General features: G+C 37.5%; 1 long non-coding RNA gene across 1 annotated transcript; it reads left to right on the top strand.

Annotated features, from left to right (window-relative positions):
- Positions 1 to 1,022: 1,022 nt before the first annotated feature.
- Positions 1,023 to 4,494, top strand: LOC140712501 (uncharacterized). The gene is made up of 2 exons (XR_012094105.1): positions 1,023 to 1,450; positions 1,854 to 4,494. It is a non-coding gene; the product is annotated as an uncharacterized lncRNA (long non-coding RNA).
- The last annotated feature ends 17,484 nt before the right edge of the window (positions 4,495 to 21,978 follow it).

Below are 21,978 nucleotides of genomic sequence, written 5' to 3'. Positions count from 1 at the left end.
CAGAATGGAAGAAAATAAAACCAAAAAATACAAACAAAACACCCTGATTTTTAAAATGGGCAAAGGACTTGAATAGACATTTTTCCAAAGAAGACTTACATATAGGAGCAGGTATAAGTAAAGATGGCCAGCATCACTAAGCATCAAGAAAATGCAAATCAAAATCAGACATTATCACCTCACACCTGTCAGGATGACCTTTAGCAAAAAGAAAAAAGAGAGAGAGAAGAAAATAGTAAGCGTTCACAAGAATGTGGAGAAACTGAAACCATTACTGGTAGAAACGCAAAATGGTGCAGCTGGTTAAAAAAAGTATGGAGATTTCACAAAAAAAAAAAAAAAAATTGAACTGCCATATGATCCAGCAATTCCACTTCTGGGTATTTATTCAAAAGAACTGAAATCAAGATCTCAAGGAGATATTTGCACTCCCATGTTCATTGTAACATTATTTATAATAGCCGGGGGAAACACCCTAAATGTCCATTGATGCATGACTCAGTAAAAAAAGTGTGGTAAGATGGAATTCTATACAAAGTTAAAAAAATAATAATAAAATCCTGCCATACGCAGCAACATGGATATTCCATGAGTAAAAGAAGCCAGTCTCAGAAGGAAAATATTGCATGCTATACAATGTGCATATAGTTAAAAATACTGTACTGTACACTTAAAGGTTTAAGAAGGCAGATTTTATGTGATGTGTTTTCTACCAGAATAAATTTTAAAAAGAGATGCCAGAAGGTCACTGTTCAGTCTGGCATCCAGTGGGAAATACAGGACTTCCAGCCTTTACTGGCAATCAGGCTTAGTTAGCTAAACAGCATTCAGAGAGTAACAATTGCCCTGCTTTCCCAGCCCCACTCAATCAAAGTGTTTGGCGCCTCCAGTCATACCCTTGGCCCCACCCAGTGTCTGAGCCATTTGCAATTAAGGTACAGGATCTTAGCATCTCTCATGCTCAGGAGACTGGTGTTGCTGCCCTGAGTTTCCCGTCTGTAATGTCTGGCATGAGATCAAGGTACCTGTTTGTCCACTTAGCTTAATCAACCTCTCCCACACTGCATTTCCTGACTAATCCTCCACTGATTAAGGTGCTAAAAGATACACTTGGATTTCTGATTTCAAAATTGCTGGTTCAACAGACACAGAAGACTGCTCTGCCTTGCATGAAAATAATAGGAAAATTAACTGAAGCAGAGCCACACAGAATATAAACTAACAAACAAACATAAAGGAGAAAAGGGAAAGTCTTGGTGGATGAAAAACTGAAGAATCATCAAAAGAAAGTCAACTGATTTGAAGAGAAAAGGAAAGATACAGCCCAGCATGACTGGCAGGACATTTAGGAAAGTTGAATCACAAAAGTGAGAGCAGTACTGAGGGTCCTGACTTTCCAAAATGCCCCATGCCCAGGAATGGAAACCAGTGAGGCACACAGAGCAGCACGGTAAGTAGAAGTGTTATCAGGCATGGTCCAGTCCTGTACATCTCCTTTTCCTTCCTCCATTCTCCACAGGGGGTCTATTTCTGGGCTTGGGGACCCTGCTTTGAGGGTAGAGGGCAGACTGGCAGGATCCTGGAGAACTGGGGACACCTATAAGGACCAGAGCAAAGACCCATCTATATCAGGTGCCAAAGATTTGGGGGGCTTTGTTTTGTTTTGCTTTGTTTTTTAGAGACAAAGTCATGCTCTGTCACCTAGGCTAGAGTACAGTGGCAAGATCATAGCTCACAGCAGCCTCACCCTTCTGGGCTTAAGTAATCTTCCCACCCCTGCCTCTCTAGTGTAACTAGGACTTACAGCTATGCACCACCACATCTGGCTATTTTATTATTATTATTTTTAATAGAGACAAGATCTCACTATGTGGTCCATGCTGGTCTCAAACTCCTGGTCTCAAGTGACCTTCTCACCTTGGCCTCCCAAAATATCACTATTACAGTCTTCTCACCATGCCCGCCCCAAAGAATATTTTTAAATTTGCATTGCTTGAGCACTGCGGTGTCCTTTCAGTTTGACAACCCATGCTATTTTACTACTCTCTTTTCCAATGTTCTCCTCTCTCCTTCCCTTTCCTCTGGATTCATCCTCTGTGTCTTGGCCTCTATTTCATTCTTTTTTTCTTCTCTTCCAAACTGTGTTGCATCCTGAGAGGATTTTTCTACCTAATCTAGCGCATTCATTTGTTGTCAGCTGTGCCCAATTTGCTACTCTGCCCACATTTTTTGTTTTTCTTTTTGACCTAAATTTTATTTTAGCTCTGAAGAATGGGTTTATTTTCATAAATCCCTATGAGGATTTTGCTAATATAACGGAAGGAGAGGATGGACTCGTAATAAGCAATTTTGTCTGCCATGACATGTAGCAAATATGCAGCTTTGTATCCTGCTTTGTTTTAATCTACATCACTCATAAATATTCTACAAAAGTATGTATTTTAATGTTTAAATGATATTACTTTTCTCAATTGTACAATAATTATTAAACCATTCTTCCAATGTTGGATATTCAGTTTGTTTAAATTTTTCGTTATTATGGTGGGCCAGGTAATGAGCACATTAACGTAAAATTACCTGTACATTTATCTGATAATGTCCTTAGAAAACATGCTTAAAAGAGAAATTAATGTGTAGAGGCAGATACTAACATATTTGTCTCCAGAAATATTGTTAGCAGTTACACTCCCACCAGACAGTGTCCAGTTCAGCCTGCCCTTGTCAATATTGAATATTATATATTTTTATTGTTTTCAAATTTTGAGAAGTGAAAATATTTTCTGACTTTACTATATCTTTTATAATTATTAGAGAGTTTGAACTTTTTCTCCATAGTTCTTGACTACATGTATTTCATATTAGATAAATGTTATAAATGTTAACATATCATCTTCTCATATTTCTATAGTTGGTAGCTATTCCTGTTATGAGATTTTTATATGTTGAATATTTCAAGTCTTCGTCATAATTTTAACAAAAAAAAACCAGGTTTTGATTATTATTTCATTTGCCAGTGATTTCTAATAAACAGAATATACTTAGTTTTTGTTTTTTGCTTTATTATTCAGTTATATTTGCCTTCATGTTAAGTTTATTCCTTTAAGAGTTCTCTTCTGTTTGTGAGTTTTCAGTGGCCTATGTAGTCTATGGTCACTTGTTTACAACTGATCTGTATATGTTTGCAATAAGTCACATTCTTTTATGAAAAGTGCAATGTAGTTATTCATTTTACTCTTTATAACTATTTACTTGATCATACACAGAGAGCTGATAATTCACTACACTTGTACACATGTCACATTATCCTTCCACTTGCTTTATATGATGGTGTGATGTTTGATACATACAAATTAAGAACTGCTTATACTCTGTCATAAATTATAACTGTGATCATTGTGAAAATACGCATATTTTCCCATTAAAAGTCTCTTCAGTTTTTTCTGTGTCGATTTAATTTGTAAATCTTTATTTACCTTTTCTTTTACTATTTCAGTATTGTAGAATTCAAAGTAACAAACCTTGATGATTGTTTTAATCACATTATAGAATTTGAGGTTTTAATGAGTGAGAGGGTTAATCCCTTGATATCTGTTTTAGTAACAGATAAGTACATTCCTATTTTCACAATTTTGTTTTATGCACTATGCTAAGTTGTTTTTGCCATTTCTATCATGCTTCGTCTTTTGTTTGATAGACTTTTGCTTTTACATTCCATAGTGTTTGAATGTAGAAATCATGTTTTTAACTCATTAATATTAAGAATTGTATAAATACATAATTAAGCTTGCATTTGATGATAAAGAACAAATAACAACTTCCAAATTTTTATAGGCATAACAAGAATTTTTGTGCACACATTTTATCTTTCATTCCATCCATTTCCACAAGTTGATAATTTTCTCCTGAATGATGTAGTGAGCTGATATTCAGCCCGCAGGCTCCTCTAATCTGGAATGGAAAGTGTCTGATCTAATCATTCAATTTCCATGACTTATAATGGCTGTAAATATCACTGGCCATGGACCTAGATCATTAGTATACAATCATTATATTTAGAATAAAAATCATCTTGTTAAACAATACTTTGGACTTTTATAATGTAGATTTGTAACCATGCTTTCAAAAAAAAAAGTCCCTTATACTTAGAGTATATAATTTATGTTGTTCTTTTATGTTGTCCTTCAGCCCTCTCATGCAAAAACTCAAGACGAAAAGTTGGATTACACCTTTAAATCACTCGTTTGTTTTAGGACAGTTTAATAGTAGTTAGCTATCTTCTAAGATGAAGGAGAATATCTTATTGTTGTCTTTTGACATGAGGAACAACTTGACTTGGCAAGGAATTCTTTTCTTTTTGTGTTTAAAGTACAAAATATTTGAGAAGACAAGTGTTTAAGAGAAAAATAAGCCTGATTATAGTTCACTTCACAAAACCGATTTATTTTGCCATTATGTGTTTCTTCTTTCCCCTTAAAATAAAAAGCCTTGACAGAACCTGACTAGTAGTTGGTCTCTTTCATTAATTTTATCCACTGCTCAATAAATTCATTTGAATTATAGAGTCAAACTGTCTTTCAGTTCAAGGTCAACTTCTATGTTAACATTGATAATTGTTTCTATTCAGAGAATTCAGGTTTATTCTTTTGGAACAACTGAAAGCTTAGGCTGGATCTTCAATACCTGTCCTTCTTATCTATCATTCTCTTTATTTTTTTGTCTTTTCCTCTTCATCGTGGGACAGATTTATTTCAGTTTGTAATTGGTATCACTGAATTTATTTTGTACTATGTCACTTCAGCACTCTAAGGATTTTATCTACTTATTTTCTACTGTTGCGTTTTGGGTTATCTTGAACTATTTTTTATTTAACCAAGTTTCCTTTACATCTATACCTTAACATTAGCCTTTTATCAAATTATGGTTTCCTGTATTTCTGTTAAAGACCAGTCACTTGAAATTTTTTGAAAACACTAAAATATGTTTCTAATAATTCTTTCTTTGTTTTGAAAAAGAAATGTCACTTTTAGAGATAGTTTCTTTGAATCTATAGGATCATAGTCTTCTTAAAGTATAATTCAATATATTTTATAGAGCCTATCATGATTTTTTCCATTTTGTTGATGTATCATGTACATATAATGAAATTCATTCATTTTAAATGTGCAATATGACAGCAAAAGAAACTCTCAACAGAGTAAAACAGACAACCTACATAATGGAAGAAAATATTTGCAAACTATGCATTCGACAAAGGGCTAATATCCAGAATCTTTATGGAACTTAAATAAATCAACAAGAGAAAAACAAATAACCCCATGAAAAAGTGAACAAAGTACATGAACAGACACTTCTCAAAAGAAGACATACAAGCGGCCAAGAAAGATGTGAAATAAATTCTCAGTATTGCTAATTATCAGAGAGATGCAAATCAAAATCACAGTGAGATACTATCTCACACCAGTCAGAATGGCTATTACTAAAAAGTCAAAAAACAGCAAATGCCAGCAAGGTTGTGGAGAAAAGGAAACACACACCGTTGGTGGGAATGTAAAATATTTCAGCCTCCGTGGAAAGCAGTTTGGAGACTTCTCGAAGAACTTAGAACTACCATTTGACCCAGCAATCCCATTACTGAGTATATGTCCAAAAGAAAATAAAACGTTCTTCCAAAAAGATCCATGTGCTCATATATTCATCACAGCACTGTCCCCAGTAGCAAAGACATGGAATCAACCTATGTATCCATCAATGGTAGATGGATTTTTAAAAATGTGGTACCTGTACACCATAGAATACTACACAGCTGTAAAAAAGAATGAAATCATGTCCTTTACAGCTATATGGATGCAGCTGGAGAGCATTATCCTAAGCAAACTAACACAGAAATAGAAAACCAAATACCACATTTCATGGTGTATAAGTGGAAGCTAAATCTTGGGTTCACGTGAACATAAAGATAGGAACAGTAAACATTGGGGACTACAAAAGGAGGGAGGGAGAGAGGGGATGAAGGGTTGAAAAGCTTCCTATTGGGCACTGTGTTCACTATCTGGGTGATAGAATCAATAAAAGCCCAAACCTCCACACCACACAATATACTCTTGGGACAAATCTGCACATGTACTCCCCCAGTCTAAAAATGGAGATTAAAAAACAAATAAAAATATGCAATATGATAAATTTCGGTCATTGTACATAAGCAAGTATCTTCCACCACAACTGAGATACAGAACATTTGTACCATCCTAAAATTTTTTCTCCTGCTCCTTATGTTCTACCCTTTTTGCCAACCTTTGCTCCAGGAAACCACTGGTTTGATTTCTGTGCGTAGAGTTTTGCCTTTTCTGGAACTTCAGGTAAATGGAATAATATATGGTTTTTTATGTGTTTGACTTGTAACACTCAGCATAATGTTTTGGGGAGCTGTTCCATTTTCTTTTGTGCATTAATATTGTATGTGTTCTTACTGTTGAGTAGTAGTCTGTAATTCTACTTTTTCTTTATCCATTCACAAGCTGAGAAATCATTGAGTTTCAAATTTTAAGCTATTATGGATTAAACTGCTATGAGCATTCACACACACACACACACACACACACACATCTTTGTATAGCTATGTTTTCATTTCTGTTCGGTAGATATCGAAGAGTGGGGTTTCTGTGTCATAGGGTAAGTGTACTTTTAGCTTTCTAGAATACCTACTGCCATCCTATTATCTGAAGTGGCTATACTATTTTTGCAATACTACCAGCTAAGTATGAAAGTTCCAATTGCCCCACATCCTTGCCAACATTTGGTAGGACAGTCTTCTAAATTTTAGCTATTATAGCAGGTTCATAGTGGTAGCTCATTGTAATTTTAATATGTGTTTCCCTAAGATTAGGGAAGTTGACCATCTTTTCAAGTATTAATTAGCCATTAGTATATATTCTTCTCTATAGTTTCTGTTGAGTCTTTTAATCATTGAGTATGAGAGTTCTTTCTGCATTCTTGATAAATAGTCAAAAATTATTTCCAACTATTTTCTCATAGTCTATAGCTTGCCTTTTCATTTTCTTAATTGTGTCTTTCAAAGAGGAGAGGTAATTTTGATAAAGGCAATTATAACTTTTTTTATTTCTTTATGCTTTTGTGAGTTTTCTAAAAAGTGTTAACTCAAAGTCACAAAGATAAGCTTTGAAGTTCAGCTCTTATATTTAGGTCTATGATCTGTTTCAAGATAATATTTTGAATGTTGTAAGGTAAGGGTCAAGTTTTGTTTTCTCTATATAGATATTTAGCTATTCCGAAACCTTTGCTGCAAAGGTATCTTTTCCTCACTAAATTACCTTAATATTTTAATGCAAATCAATAAGCTATATAAATGTGGGTTTTTTTTTTCTGGTCTCTCTATTGTGTCCCATTGATTAATATGTCTATTTTTACCCCAGTGACACACTCCTGTGATTACTGTACCTTTAGGGTAAATCTTCATATCAGGTAGTATAAATCCTCCAATCTATTTCTTGTTTTCCAACATTGTTTAACCTATTCTAGGTTCTTTGGTTCTCCAGTAAAATTTTAAAATAAGTTTATCAATTTCTACAAAAGAGGCTGCTAGGATTTTAATGGAAATTCCATTGAATTACAGATCAATTAGGAGAGAATTCCCATTTAAATCATTCTCACTCTTCCAATCCATAAACGTGCTATATTTATTTATACTTTCTTTTCATTTATTTTATATTTGAAAGTAAGTCTTGAACTTTTTTATTAAATTTCTTCCTACATATATTATTTGATGTTACTGTAGATCGTACTTTTTAAATTTTATTTTTGAATTGTTCATCACTTGTATAAATACAATTGAATTTTGTGTCTTCAATTTTGATAAACTCACTTTTTTCATTCCAATCACTATTTATAAATATCATAGGGTCTTCAATGTACATATACATGCAGTCTGCCAATAAAGACAGTTTGACATTTTTCTTTCCAGTGCAGTCCATTTTATTTCCTTTTCTTTCCTTCTTGCTCTGACTAGAATTTCCAGGATCATGTTGAGTAGGAGGAGTACCAACAACAGACTTCTTTGTCTTATTCTTGACTTTATGTAGAAAGCATTCAGTCTTTTATCATTGCATACAGTGTTACCTGTAGTTTATTTATACATGGCCTTACTCAGGCTGAGAAAATTTTCTTCTACCCCTGGTTTACTGAAGGCTTTTATCTAACTGGATATTATTTTTTGCATTTACTGAAATACATTAATTGTTCTCCCTTAGTTTATCAATGGATAAAATACTTTTTTTTTTTTTCTTTTTTGAGATGGCATCTTGCTCTGTCACCCAGGGTGGAGTGCAGTGGCACAATCTTGGCTCACTACACACTCCACCAACCAGGTTCAAGCAATTCTCCTGCCTCAGCCTCCCCAATAGCTGGGATTACAGTTACCTGTCACCATGGCCGGCTAATTTTTGTATTTTTAGTAGAGACGGGGTTTCACAATGCTGGCCAGGCTGGTCTCAAACTCCTGACCTCAAGTGATCCACCTGCCTCAGCTTCCCAAAGTACTGGGATTCCAGGCTCACGATGGTAAATCAATCTTGAACTATCAGGATGTACACAACTTGCTCATGATATGTTATTATCCTTACACATTTTTGTTGATTCACTAAAATATTCTGAGACTTTTAAAATGTATATTCATAAAACATTGATATAAATTTATTTTTATTATGTCTTCTTTCGGTTTTGATAAAAAGAGGAATACTTACCTCATGAAATGATTTGGAAGTATTTCCTCTTCCATGGATTTTCTGAAAGGGTATTTTTCAGTATTCAGTACTATTTCTTCTAAAAATGTTTTATAGAATTAACCAATGAAATTGTCTGAGTCTGAAGTTTTTTTGTAGCAATGTTTTTAACTATTACTTCAACTTACTTACTTCATTGATACAGACTCTTGAAACTTTCTATTTCTTCTTGGGTGAGTTTTGGTAATATGCCTTTCAAGAAATTTTTTCATTTCCTCAAGGTTGTAGAATTTATTTACATAATTTTATTCATAGTATTTCCTTTAAATGTTTGTGGAATCTGTGGGGATATCTCTGCTTTCATTATTAATATTGTTAATTTGGGCCTTATTTTATATTCTTGTTTTAGTCTAGCTAAAAATGTATCAATTTTATTGATATTTTTATATTTTATAGAAGTATTCAAATATTGGGGTTTTTTTTAAATTGTTGTTAAAACCATGTGGTTAGGAAACATCTTCTGTTTTGGTTTTATTTTATAAAATTTATAAAGTCTACCATTACTCAGTGTTCTCCAGAGAGACAGAACCAATAGAGTATATATACATATGGTATATACAAGGATTTATTTTAAGGAATTGGCCCACATGATTGTGGAGGTTCAATTAGCCTAAAATCCACAGGGTAGGGCAACAGGCTGGAGACCCAGGGAAGAGTTGCAGCTTGAGTCCAAAGCAGTCTGCTGTCAGAATTCCTTCTCACTCAAGGGAGTTGGGTTTTTGTTTATTAAAAGCTTCAACTGATTAAATGCAGCTCAACCACATGGAAGCAATCTACTTTACCCAAAGCCCACTGATGCTCATGTTACTCTTATCCAAAATACATCTTCCCAGAAACATCCAGAAGAAGATTTGACCCAATATCTGAGCACCATGGCCCAGATACGTTGATCTAATAAATTTACCATCACAGACCGGTTAAGAATATGTACTCTGCCATTTGGGAGTGTCATGTTTTACAAACAATTAAGTCAAGGTTTTTCATAGTTTAGTTCTTTTTGTGACTTTACTGATTATTTTAGTAGTTTCATTGCTATTTATTTTATTTTAGTAGTTTCTTTTAGTAGTTTCACATATGAGTGTGAAAGTTTTGTCTCATATATTTTGAAGCAATTATTAGTTGCCTGCAAGTTTATAATTATTATGTCTTCCTGAAGAACTGATCCCTTATCATTATATATTTTTCCTCTTTCTCTCCAGTAATATTTTCATCTTGAAATCTATTTTATCTAATATAAATATGGCCATTACAGTCTTTAAATGCTTATTGCTTGCATGATATATCTTTTCCTATTCATTTACTTTAAATTTACCTGTAATTCATATGTAAAATCAATCATTTCTAGATCACATATAGTGAAGTATTGGTTTTTTTATCCATTCTGATGATCTCCACCTCTTAAGTGGAGTGTTTAATACATTAATATTTGTCATAATTATTCATATATTTGAGTGTAGATCTATCATTTTATTTTTTGTTTCCTATATATCTCGTCTGTTTCTGGTTTCTCTTTCCTCTTTCCCTATCCTTTTGATTTGGGCTTTTAAATATTTTTTATAATTCCATTTTACTTTTCTTGTTAGCTTTTCAGTTTTTTTGGCATTAACTTTTAGTATTTCTTCTAGGGATTATAATTTACTGCATTAATATTTTATAGTCTATTTACAGTTAATACATTATTCCTCTACATAAAATATTTTTAATGTGTAATGTATATCCTATTCCTTAGGCTAAATTGTCATGTGTGTAGCATGTGGATATATTATAAATGCCACAAGAGTTTATCTGCATAATTTTTATGTTAAGCAGTTACATTCATTTTGAAGAATCTAAGAGGAAAACACCTTAAAATAAATCAGTCTTTTGGATTTTCTCTGTAGTTTTTATTTATAATGGTCTTCTTTTCTTTTTGGGGATCCAATTTTCATCTTGTATAATTTTCCCTCACACTGAAAATCTTCCTTTAGTATATGTTGTAGTGTGGATCTACTAGGAACAAACACTCTTAGTTTTCTTTTCCTGAAAATATCTTTATGTTGAATTCAATATTGTACAATATGATCATTGGATGTAGCATTCTGGGTTGACAACTTTTTATATTATTTCAGCATGTTAAACATGTTGTGTTGTTATGCTCTCTTCTGGCTTCCATGGTTTCTGAGGTAAAGTTAGCCATTAATTAAATTATCTGTTCCCTACATGGCATATGTTTTTTATTTCCCTTCTTTCTGCTCTCAGGATCTGCTCTTTGTCTTGTGAATCATTTATTATGATATGTCTCAGTGTGGGATTATTTGTCTTCATTCTCATTGATATTTCCTGATAATTATGTATCTGCAAATGTCTTTCATCAAATTTGGCTATTTGGTATCTATTACTGTATCAAAAATTTGTTCTACCCTATTTGCTATCTCTCTGTGATTCAAATTACCTAACACAATTAACTGGTAATTTAATATTACCTCATAGATCTTTGAGGTAATAGTATTTATCTTTTAAACTTTCTTCTCTCTGTTCTTCACATATGGTTATTTCCATTGGGTAAGTTCCAAAGTTACTCTTTTTTCTACCATATTTATTTGGCTATTAGGTTCATTTGTGAATTTTTTATTTCCAATACTGAATTTTTCACTTCTAGAATGTCTATTTGGTTCTTTTTACTACTTCTATTTCTCTTCCAAGATTCTAATTTTTTTGTTCATAGTGAGCATATTATTTTGTTTTGCTTTGGACACTACAGATATAACAGTCACTTTAAAACCTCGAAAGTAGTTCTAGCATCTGGAGCGCCTCAAGAATGTTCTCCTTCACATATTTTTTTTTCTTGAGTAGGAGTTGGCAAGCTTTTTCTATGAAGGACCAGATAGTAAATATTTTAGACTTTGTGGGACACATATGGTTGCTGTCATATACTCTTTTTTTGTTGGTGGTGACTTGTTTTGTTTTGTTTTACAATCCTGTAAAAATTAAGGGGAAAAAAGTCTTATATGAGAAGTCATACAAAAACAGTCTGTGGGATAAATTTGGCCAGAGATCAGAGTTTGCCAACACCTGCTATTGAGAATGTGTTTCTTTCTTCTGGTTCTTCTTATGTTGGGTATTTGGATTGTATCCTGGGCTTTGCGAATGTTTAGTTGTGGAGATTCTGGATTCTTTTATTTTTCCTGATGAGTACAATTTCTTTTGTTTTAGTAAGCAATAATCTTGAACTGCAAACTCTGTTTCTTGGACAACAGCTCCAGTCTTATTTCAGATCATTTGTCTTCCCCTGAGCCACTTTGAGTCTATTAGACAGGATTTGGGAAACCCTATCTGACTTTTTGAATCTCCAAGATTCTCCTGCTCTCTTCAGTGGCTGGATTCCATGGCTTAACTTTTTTCATCCACCAGGCCAAAATACGACATGTTTTTTTCTCTGTCAACCCTACTCCCACAGCTTCTGAGTCTTGCCAAATGTACTCTGCCCCAAACTGAAAACCATGAAAACAGGAACTTGCTTTACGTAACTCACCTTCTCCTAGAGTATACTTCCTACCAACTGGTCTACCTATGTTCACTGTCTGGGGCCTCAGATAGCTGTTATTTGAATTATATACATTCCTTATAGTTACTTTCTGTGAGGGATTCACTCCAGTAGGCTTTTTAAAGATCATAATGATCTTTTAAAGATCTTTTACCACCAACAGATCTCCACCTATTCTCCCCATCATGACTATTTTTTTCCATTAACTTTTGAATGGGGAGAGATCTATCTAGAGCTGGCATTTGCTAAATAATGAACGTAATGTTCCCAGACATGGCTCATTACTTATTTAAGTTTTGGAAGCATATTCCTCTCATCTCCAGTTAAAGAATAGGTTGAAGCACACAACTCCTGGCTCAATTTCAATGCCTACTACCCATTGATCCAAGGTCTGCTGCTTCAAATATCAGGTTTAGTATTCATGCTAATGCATCAGCTAGTGTGCACATATTGTAGTCATGAAAACGCTGCTGTTTCCTGCAGCATTTTATGGTTTTGTTCTTGTTTATACTTACTTTCCCATTTACTGTAAAACTACAGTGCAATGTTGTTTTAAAACATTTGCATTTATTGCCATATTGGATCCTAAAAATTTTGATTCCTGATAGATGCAGTTAGAGAGCTACTGAGGAAGCTGAGGTGGGAGGTTTGCTTAAACTAGGAAGGCAGAGGTTGCAGTCAGCTGAGATTGTGCCACTGCACTCCAACCTGGGTGATAGAGTGAGACTCCATCTAAAAAAAGTAATAAAATAAAATAAAAATATTTTCCAGGCAACAGGGAATAACATCACTCTTTCCGATAAATCAACAGCCTGCACACCAAAATTACAGGTGACTAAATGATCTTCACACATTCTTTGAAGTAATGTGTCCTGTTCTTTAGAAAATAAAGTCTGTAACATGTAACCAAAACATGGACTTCATAATCAAGGTCTCATAAGTAAAACTTTTACCCACATGTTAACAGGTTGCATTTCTTGTTTCAGTTTAGAGAGCAGTGACTGATACTTGTCTTGCTGTGAATTGTCATTGATTTTTTTTTTTTTTTTACTTTGAGTAAGATAGAAGACTTTGAAGTGTTTTGAACAAAAGGCTTACATAATGTTTTCCATTTTGAAAAGGTTTGCTTTGGTTGCTAGGTGGAAAACAGTTTAAAGCAGAACAAGGGTAAGTTAAGCTGGAGTACAGACAAGCAATGATGGTGGCTCACACCAGAGTGGTATGAATAGAAGTGGAGTAGTTGGATTACAAACATATTTTGAAGGTAAAGTTGATAAGGTTTCCTGACTTTTTATGTAGGTATGAGAGAAAGAGAAGAGTCAAGATTACTATGATGAATTTACACTGAGCAAGAAGGTGGATGAACTGCTTTAAGAGATAGATAGAGATAGAGAAGGAAGAAAATGCAGAAACTTGGGGTCTCAGGTACCTGTTATTCGAATTACATACATTCCTTATAGTTATTTTCTGTGAAGGATTCAATCCAGTAGGCTTTTTGAAGATCATAATGATCTTTTAAAGATTAGAAAATCTGTTTTAACTATGCCAGTAGAGTTGTCAAGTAGGGAGCTGGATATACAAGTCTGGAATTCAAAAGGGAGGTCCGAATTTGAGATAGAAATCTGGGAGTCATCAGGATATAGAAGATATTTAAAGCCATGAAAATAAAAGTATAATTTCATAGAGCATCCCAGAAATATTTTAAAACCAGAAGTTCTTGCTTTCCCCATTTCCTACTCCAAACCACTTCAAACATATCCTGTGGAGAGATGCTGCTGGCTTACAGGTTCTCCGGGCCTAGGCACTGGCACCCAGCTTGTATGCACCTGCTGAGGCTGACTAGTTGGCAGGTGCACATCACCAGCCATCAGGAAGTCATGGAGATGACAGATTTGGCTCTAAGTATCTGAAGCAATTATACACATCCTAGTCCTGGCAGCTCCTCCAGTATGAAGGCGGGCAGGCTGCCAGACTTCCACCTTGATGGTGTGAATACATAACCATGTCCCACCTAATGAGGAGGCTGCACTCTAATAACATTCTTGCTTGTCAAAAATGTGTGTGTGTGTGTGTATATACATTTACATATATACATAAATATATATACACACTGAAAGCTGATAGACTCCCTTCAAATATGTTTGATAAAGAAGTCACAAGCCCCACAAATAACTAAATATTAATTATTAAAGATTAAATATTTCTTCCAAAATAAAACAGGTATCTGCATACATAGGAAAATAAGAGAGGAAGGCATAGATTGTTTAAATCTAGGAAAGATTGGAAAAGGTCTGTGTTCAGGTAGAAAGAAAAATAGTGTTGGTATCATCTACATAGACTTGCTGAAATCAGAGAACTCAGGTGTATTTTGGGAAAAAGGAGTAAGCCAAAAGCAAAGGAAACTAAAGTTGGAAGTACTCACTAACTCCCTGGGTTGCACTAGTATGGGCAGCACAAAGTCCAACATCCAGTGTTCAAAGAGGTGCATAAAGCCTGGGCTTCAGCCTAACATCTATTGACTGTGGCTTAAAATGGCAACTGGCAAGGAGCCTCTGAACCAGCGATCCCCAATGTCCCATCCAAACTTCTATGAAGAAGCTCAGAAAAACATGAAAATCCCATAATGCACTGAGAACAAGTTGGAAGAGTCAACACATTGCCAGAAGATGAGAGTAATGTTTAGTAAATATAAAAGTGAGAGGACTAGACTCAAAAATGGACCCTGTGGCCTACCTGTTTATGTTTGGTGATAGGTACAATGACCTCTCCACCTCTGGCTGCCCATGACTTAGAAGGTAAAGGCAATAAAACTGGAAAACAGGGTAGTTTTATGACTGCAAGGATTCTAGTTTTTGAAGCAGCCTTCTCCTCCTTCATTTCCACTCATCAAGGATGAAGAAAATAAATCTATAGGCTAGGCACAGTGGCTCATGCCTGTAATCCCAGCACTTTGAGAGACCAAGGCAGGTGAATCACCTGAGGCCAGGAGTTCGAGACTAGCCTGGTCAACATGGTGAAACCCTGTCTCTACTAAAAATACAAAAAATTAGCTGGGTCTGGTGGTGGGCACCTGTAATCCCAGCTACTAGGGAGGCTGAGGCAGGAGAATTGCTTGAACCCGGGAGGCAGAGGCTGTAGTAAGCCAAGATCACGTCATTGCACTCCAGTCTGGGCAATAAGAGTGAAAGTGGAAAGAAAGAAAGAGAAAGAAAGAAAGAAAGAAAGAAAGAAAGAAAGAAAGAAAGAAAGAAAGAAAGAAAGAAAGAAAGAAAGAAAGAAAGGAAGGAAGGAAGGAAGGAAGGAAGGAAGGAAGGAAGGAAGGAAGGAAGGAAGGAAGGAAGGAGGGAAGGAAGGAAGGAGAGAAAGAGAGAGAGAAAGGGAGAAAGGGAGAGGAAAGAAAGAAAGAAAGAAAGAAAGAAAGAAAGAAAGAAAGAAAGAAAGAAAGAAAGAAAGAAAGAAAGAAGAGAGAAAGAAAGAAAGAAGAGAGAAAGAAAGCGAGAGAAAGGAAGAGAAAGGGAAAGAGAGAAAGAGAGAGAAGAGAAGGAAAGAAGGAAGGAAGGAGAAAGAAAAAGAAAGAAAGAGAAAGAAAGAGAGAAAGAAAAGAAATCAATAAGCTCATAGCTTATGCATAAAGAGAGAGTAATGGTAGGGCATAAGAAAAGCACATAAGCCTGCCTTCTCGGGATTCTAATTCTACCTTTCTTCCCTTCCTCCACTGTTTTGTTTTTACCTCTTTTATAGCCTCTGTCACATTCTACTGTATTAACTGCTCATTGTTTAGCTTCCCTACCAGGCTGTGTGTACCTGGAGGGCAGGTACTGTTTAATATTTTAGGGTTTCCTTGCACTAGCACAGGGCCTGATATGTCATATTAAACTGAGCCGTACAGAAGTGCTGGTTTCAATTATGTAGCCTAGAAAAAAAAAAGTAGCTATTTCGTATAATTCAATCTGATCTGACTCAATGAATATATATTTAATCAATGATGAATAAATTAGAAACTGATTCTCCACAGAATAACAAGAACAAACTCACTCCTGGAACCCTAATGATCAAAAGAACAAGTGACAATATTTATAGAATTTTGAGTGAAAGTATTGAAAGTCTGAAATGTATACTCATATAAACTATCTCTGATATTAAAGGTCTCAGGAGTCATACCATATAACCTTCACGATAACAAAAGATTTTAAAGACATATTATTCCAAATGGCCGAGATATTCCAAATGGCACTGGGATGTTAACATCATGTGAAATTCCTGGTGGGATCTCTCCAAGGAATATAAAAATTCATAATGGTGATTAATCACAAAAGTCTTACCAAGGATTAGTACCTCTGAAAACCACACTAAGCTTCAACTGGCCTCTCTAAAGACCTCCAAGAAGGGAGCGGACTGGGGCTATCATTCATAATAGCATCTGGATGAAGCTGAAAAGTAAATCAGGCTTGGGGCAGGTAGAGATCTGGAGAACTGACCCACCTGCAGGTCTTGAGCACAGACATTAAGAGTGGGAATAATTCTTACTCTCGCTAGCCATTGGTTCAAGCAAAAAGTTGGCCAGGAAGATTGGTGGAGAGGAGGTCGCAAGATAAAGAGGAGGCCACAAGATACAGAGGAGGCACCTCAAAAGTCAGACAGAGCCCAGGATTTCAGGCCAAATGATAGCCCCAGAGAGATGCTGATTTGGAGTTTAGGGGCCAGCCTCTAGTTCCTGAGAGTAGAGAGTCATTCCCAGACTAAGGCAGATTAGAATAGGAGCTTCACAACTAAGGAAGAAATCTCTATTTTTAAAATTTTTTTATTTTTTATTTTTTTGAGACTGAGTATCACTCTGTCGCCCAGGCTGGAGTGTAGTGGTATGATCTCAGCTCACTGCAACCTTGCCTCCCAGGTTCAAGCAATTCTCCTGCCTCAGCCTCCCAAGTTGCTGGGATTACAGGTGCCTACCACCACACAAGGCTCTTTTTTTTTTTTTTTTTTTTTTTTTTTTTTTTTTTTTTTAGTACAGACAAAGTTTCACCATGTTGACCCAGCTAGTCTCGAACTCTTGACCTCAGGTGATCTGCCCACCTTGGCCTCTCAAAGTGCTGGGATTATGGGTGTGAGCCACCACTCCCAGCCAAGGAAGAAATCTCCTGTAGCAACAGGAACACCTGGTCAGGTTAAACTGGCAGCAAGTGTGCTCTGAGAATCTCCTGCCTCCCCTCAGGGCCAGTCCTCTCCATGCCAAAGAATGAAAGTGGCCAGAACCTGCACGTGAGGAGATGTGAGGATACAGAAGTACACAGAGGTTGGGACCAAGTCAGACTTTCGGTGGCTCCCCACAGCTGAAGGATAAATGACAAGCTTTATAACCTGACACACAAGGCTCCAGAAGATCAGGTCCTGCCTGTCATTCCCAAGCACCCCTATAGAAATGCGTTTTGTCTCATTGAACTAGACCCATCCCTAATTAGCTTCTGCCCCAGTCAGTGACTCCCTCCTCCATGTGCCCAGCTATGAGACACACACCACGCTGCTCTGTAATGACTCAACTACATCTGTGTTTCTGCTACTTGGCAGGAACCATCTCCCCACATCCACGGTGCTTATCACAGTGCTAACTCATAGAAGATAGAAAATACAGCACAAAGCAAATCACCGTGACCTCAGAGTGGGGCTAGTGAATTTATTGACATAAGGAATAAAAGAGACCTTGGGGACTGGAGCTTGAACTTTACCCTGACTGCTTCTTTGATCCCAGCCTATAAATCTTTCATAGAAATTCTCATCTTCCCCCTCCTCATGGTAGGAGGGTGACAGGTGCAACTGGCTGTCATTGAGGAATGCTTATGAATGATGACAAGAACCCAAGGCTTGAGGAGTGTTACGTTTGGGTGTTATTTTTTAACTCCAGAAGACAGCACCTATGAAAAATATTTTCTGATTTCATTGCCTCTATGCATAAATAAATAAATACGAGGCAATTTGATTTAGTGGAAGAACCACAGGCTTGGTTGAACAGATTTGATTTCAGATTCTAGCTCTACCACTTAATGGGGAAGTAGGGTGATGGGCTATAAAATTGAGACATTATCCACTAGCCCACAGAGTTCTGAGAATCATTGAAAAATCAATGTAATATGCCTAATTCTGAGCTGGGTTCCTATTATACATTCAGCAAATGTCTATCGCTTCCTCCTGCATCAGGAAGCACCCCATACCCTCCTTTGTCAGATTCTACTCCAGAGTCTCAGAAGATCATTTTTCTCAAAAACTTCCAGATAAATTCTACATAATGCCACACATATCTATGAGAAAGCTCCTTGTATTTAGTGTTTCCTACTCAGCTAAATGATACGGAGAATCACCAAGGAGGTGAATTCTGGAATCCATTGGGTACAGCACAGGACAAAAGACTTCAGTGTTCCTTTCAAATCCTAAGATGCCATGAGATTCTTTGGTGCCTGTGGATGGCTTTAGCCTCTGCAACTACGAGGATAAAACATGACTGGATTTGCTTCTGTAAGGACCTAAGTTGTCCATGCCCTGGATGCTCCCAGGACAGCATCCTCTGGAGCAAACCTTCTTCCTCATTAAACCTTCAAGGGGAAATTGGGAAGTTCAGAGAGGAAACTCAAACTAGGCATTCAGAGGGTGGTAATGTGGAAGAAAAGGACTCTGTAAGTGCATGGGCCAGAGAAAGGGCAGATCCTCCAGGGGTAATTGTGGCCTGCCATTCTGCACTGTGTCTAAAGGAGAGATAACCAGCTTTTACCACCAGCAGATCTGGCTCTCAGAAAAGCTCAACCTGGAGCCTGAAGCAATGCTGCAGGGGGTTCCCAGCCAAGTGCAATGATCAAGATCAGGGCTAGCAGAGTCACGCAGCCATGTACCTTTCACAGCCCTCGTTCTGAAACACTTAACTCAAGCCGACCTCTTCTTTCCTCCTGGCTGTACAGCCTGTGGTCATCCTGCTGTTTCCTTTTTTCACTGTGTTCCTATCAGATCCCCAGACTGGATTTTGGCTTTTTTTTTTTTTTTTTTAGCACAGGGCTACTTCTCTCCTGGGAAGGGGGTCTTCAAGTGTCTTGGAACAGCACGCCTCTCAATTTTAACTGGTAAGAACCTTCCTGTGTCAAGGCCATTGTCACCGTCCCCACTCCCACTCTCCCCACGGGGCTCGCTTATTACCAGGTGGCCTCAGCATTCTGGGGGATCACTGCACTAGGAATGGCACCACAGGCAGAACCGAGGGTACATGTAGGAATCCAGCCCTGTGAGCCATAGAGGAAGGCTGGGGTTGGGACAGGGCTCTGACTTGGCAGTGAAGAGGATACTAAACAGAAGCTGAAAATTGAACAAACTGAAGACAAGGGTAGTTGGGTTCTAAGGGTGTCCTGAGCCTCCCCAAGACACTCAACTTACTATACTAAGTCTATAGTATTAAATAACTTTGTTAATTTCCCTTCCAGTAATAGGAGGGGGATGGCTCCTTGTCCTCACAAGAAGTAATTGAGATTGGAATGAGACTGAAGGCAGAGGGGGATCTTAACAATGAGGGACTGTACCCCAGAGTCATTTTATGCCTTTGATATCCAGCAACACTGGACCTCCCTCCTACCTCATGGCCTTTGTGCAGATTCCTTTCGCTGGCAGGAATGCTCTTCTGCTGCCCTTCTCTCTACACAAGGGATTCCTTGTAATTCTTCAGCATTAAGCTCTTTCCTGAGCCCTAGACTAGATCAGGTTGCCCTGCTATTCATTCTTAAGAGCACCCTGCCTTTTTCTTGATAGTCCCTAACACCGTCGATAATTATCTATTTCTCATATCATTTAATGTCTGTCTCCTCTAGGTTATAACATCCATGAGGCCGAGGTATGGGCTTTGCTCACTGTTATATCCTTGATACTAGAAGCATAATAGGTGTGCAATAACTATTTCTTGAGTTAAGCATTGATGAATTAATGTTGAGTGCTTCTCTGGCAGCAATGTGCTCAGCATCCTGGTTGTGTCGCCTCAGACAAGCCACATAGGATCTAATGCCATTGGTAATCTCATTGTTTGTATTTTCCGGGTGAGGGAATTGAGGCTTAGAGAGTCTATCTTACCCTCCTCAGGTCTCAGACCTAGGAAGTGGTAGTGTCATGATTTGAACCCAGGCCTACCTGATGCTCACATTTGAGCTCTACATTGTTTTTGCAGGGGGAGTAAGCACAGGTGTTAAGTTTGAAGTTTGTGGGCTGGCTAAGGGTCTTGTCTTCCCTCACTAACTGCACAGCATTGGCATGCCAGTGACTCCTGGGCCTCAGTTTCCCCACTTGTTATATGGAAGCAGATGGGCTAGGTGATCTCTGAACATTTGAGGCCTACCAGGATCCTCATGGAGGAGCTGCAGAGTGCTTCCTGGCCCAAGAGGGCTGCCATACGACTTTCTTATCTCCTCCCCGATAATAGGTGTTCAAGACACTGATAAAGAAATGACAGAAAATGGATATTCCATCTTGAAGTGAGAGGGGTCTCTTTTCGGATTATCCTGGTCACAGAAAGTTCTTCCACAGCCCTTCACTTCAGGCCTAGGCCTATGGCCTGTGCTCTGCCTTCTTGCCACCCTCTGCTTTTACCATGTGCCAGATGTGCCAGGCCGGTGGCTCACATCTTGGTGGTCTCAAACGCAGAGCTCTATCCTTCCATCCCCTAGAGACACGCTGTCACCTTTTCAAATGCCTAGTATGTCCACATAAGTGTTCTACCATTATTTCAATCTCACCGTTTCAAATTATACCACGTTTCAAACTCTACTCATTATCTTCCCTCATATATACATCTAAACTGACTGCTTTTCAAAGTCCTTGTATCTTTTAGGGGCCTAACAATGCCCTCAGGTTTGAAAGCTAGAAAACTTGTCTAAAGGAAGTCATCACTGACTCCTCTCTTTGCTTCACCCCCTCTTCCAGCCAGTCCCAAGCCCTCCAATTGTCCTTTGCAGTGTTTCAGGGAGAGACTCCCATGTGGTTGTAGCCATTCCCATCCTCCTAGGCAGGTCCAAGTCAGATTATACCTAATTTTCTGTTGGAGCCTTCCTGCCAGTCTTCCTGCTTTGACCTCTTCCATTTCAACCCACATTGCCACCCTTTGCCCCTAGTACCGTCTGAAGTCAAAGGTCAATCAACCGTAGGAGTCAAAGGTGGTGAGAGCCGGGTCAACCAGCAATGTCAGGTTTCGGTTGGGCCATGGGTTGGTGAAAGCTTTCCTGGACATTGCTGAAACACAGCAGAAGCCAGTTCCTTGAATGTGCATTTCCACAGTGGTACCATGCTGCCGTGAAAAGTAACTGTTGGATGTTTTATTTTTTAATCTGCCATGGGAAGTTTAATTTACTTGCTCCTGATGTCAACATCACTTCACTCTGCAAACTTCACCCAGTGGTCTAGCTGGGCTGCTCTAGGCACCGTCCTGCCCACACCAGGATTATTCCTGCCTCTTTCATACAATTCATCTCCACCTGGGAAAACTTCCCCCTTCATTTTTCACCCGCAAAATCCACACATATTTCAAAGCCAAAGCCTTGCCCGGCCTTGCTTCCAGTCTCTCTCACCATTTCCAGGTCTCCCCAGTCCCCCAGCACATGGCTGATTCTTGTAGCTCATTTAGCCTCCACTTAGGTCTCCTCAGTG

Source organism: Chlorocebus sabaeus, chromosome 9 (assembly GCF_047675955.1).
Source record: "Chlorocebus sabaeus isolate Y175 chromosome 9, mChlSab1.0.hap1, whole genome shotgun sequence".
NCBI lineage: Eukaryota > Metazoa > Chordata > Mammalia > Primates > Cercopithecidae > Chlorocebus > Chlorocebus sabaeus.
Note: the sequence above shows the minus strand (reverse complement) of the source record. Positions and strands in the feature narration are given on the sequence as shown.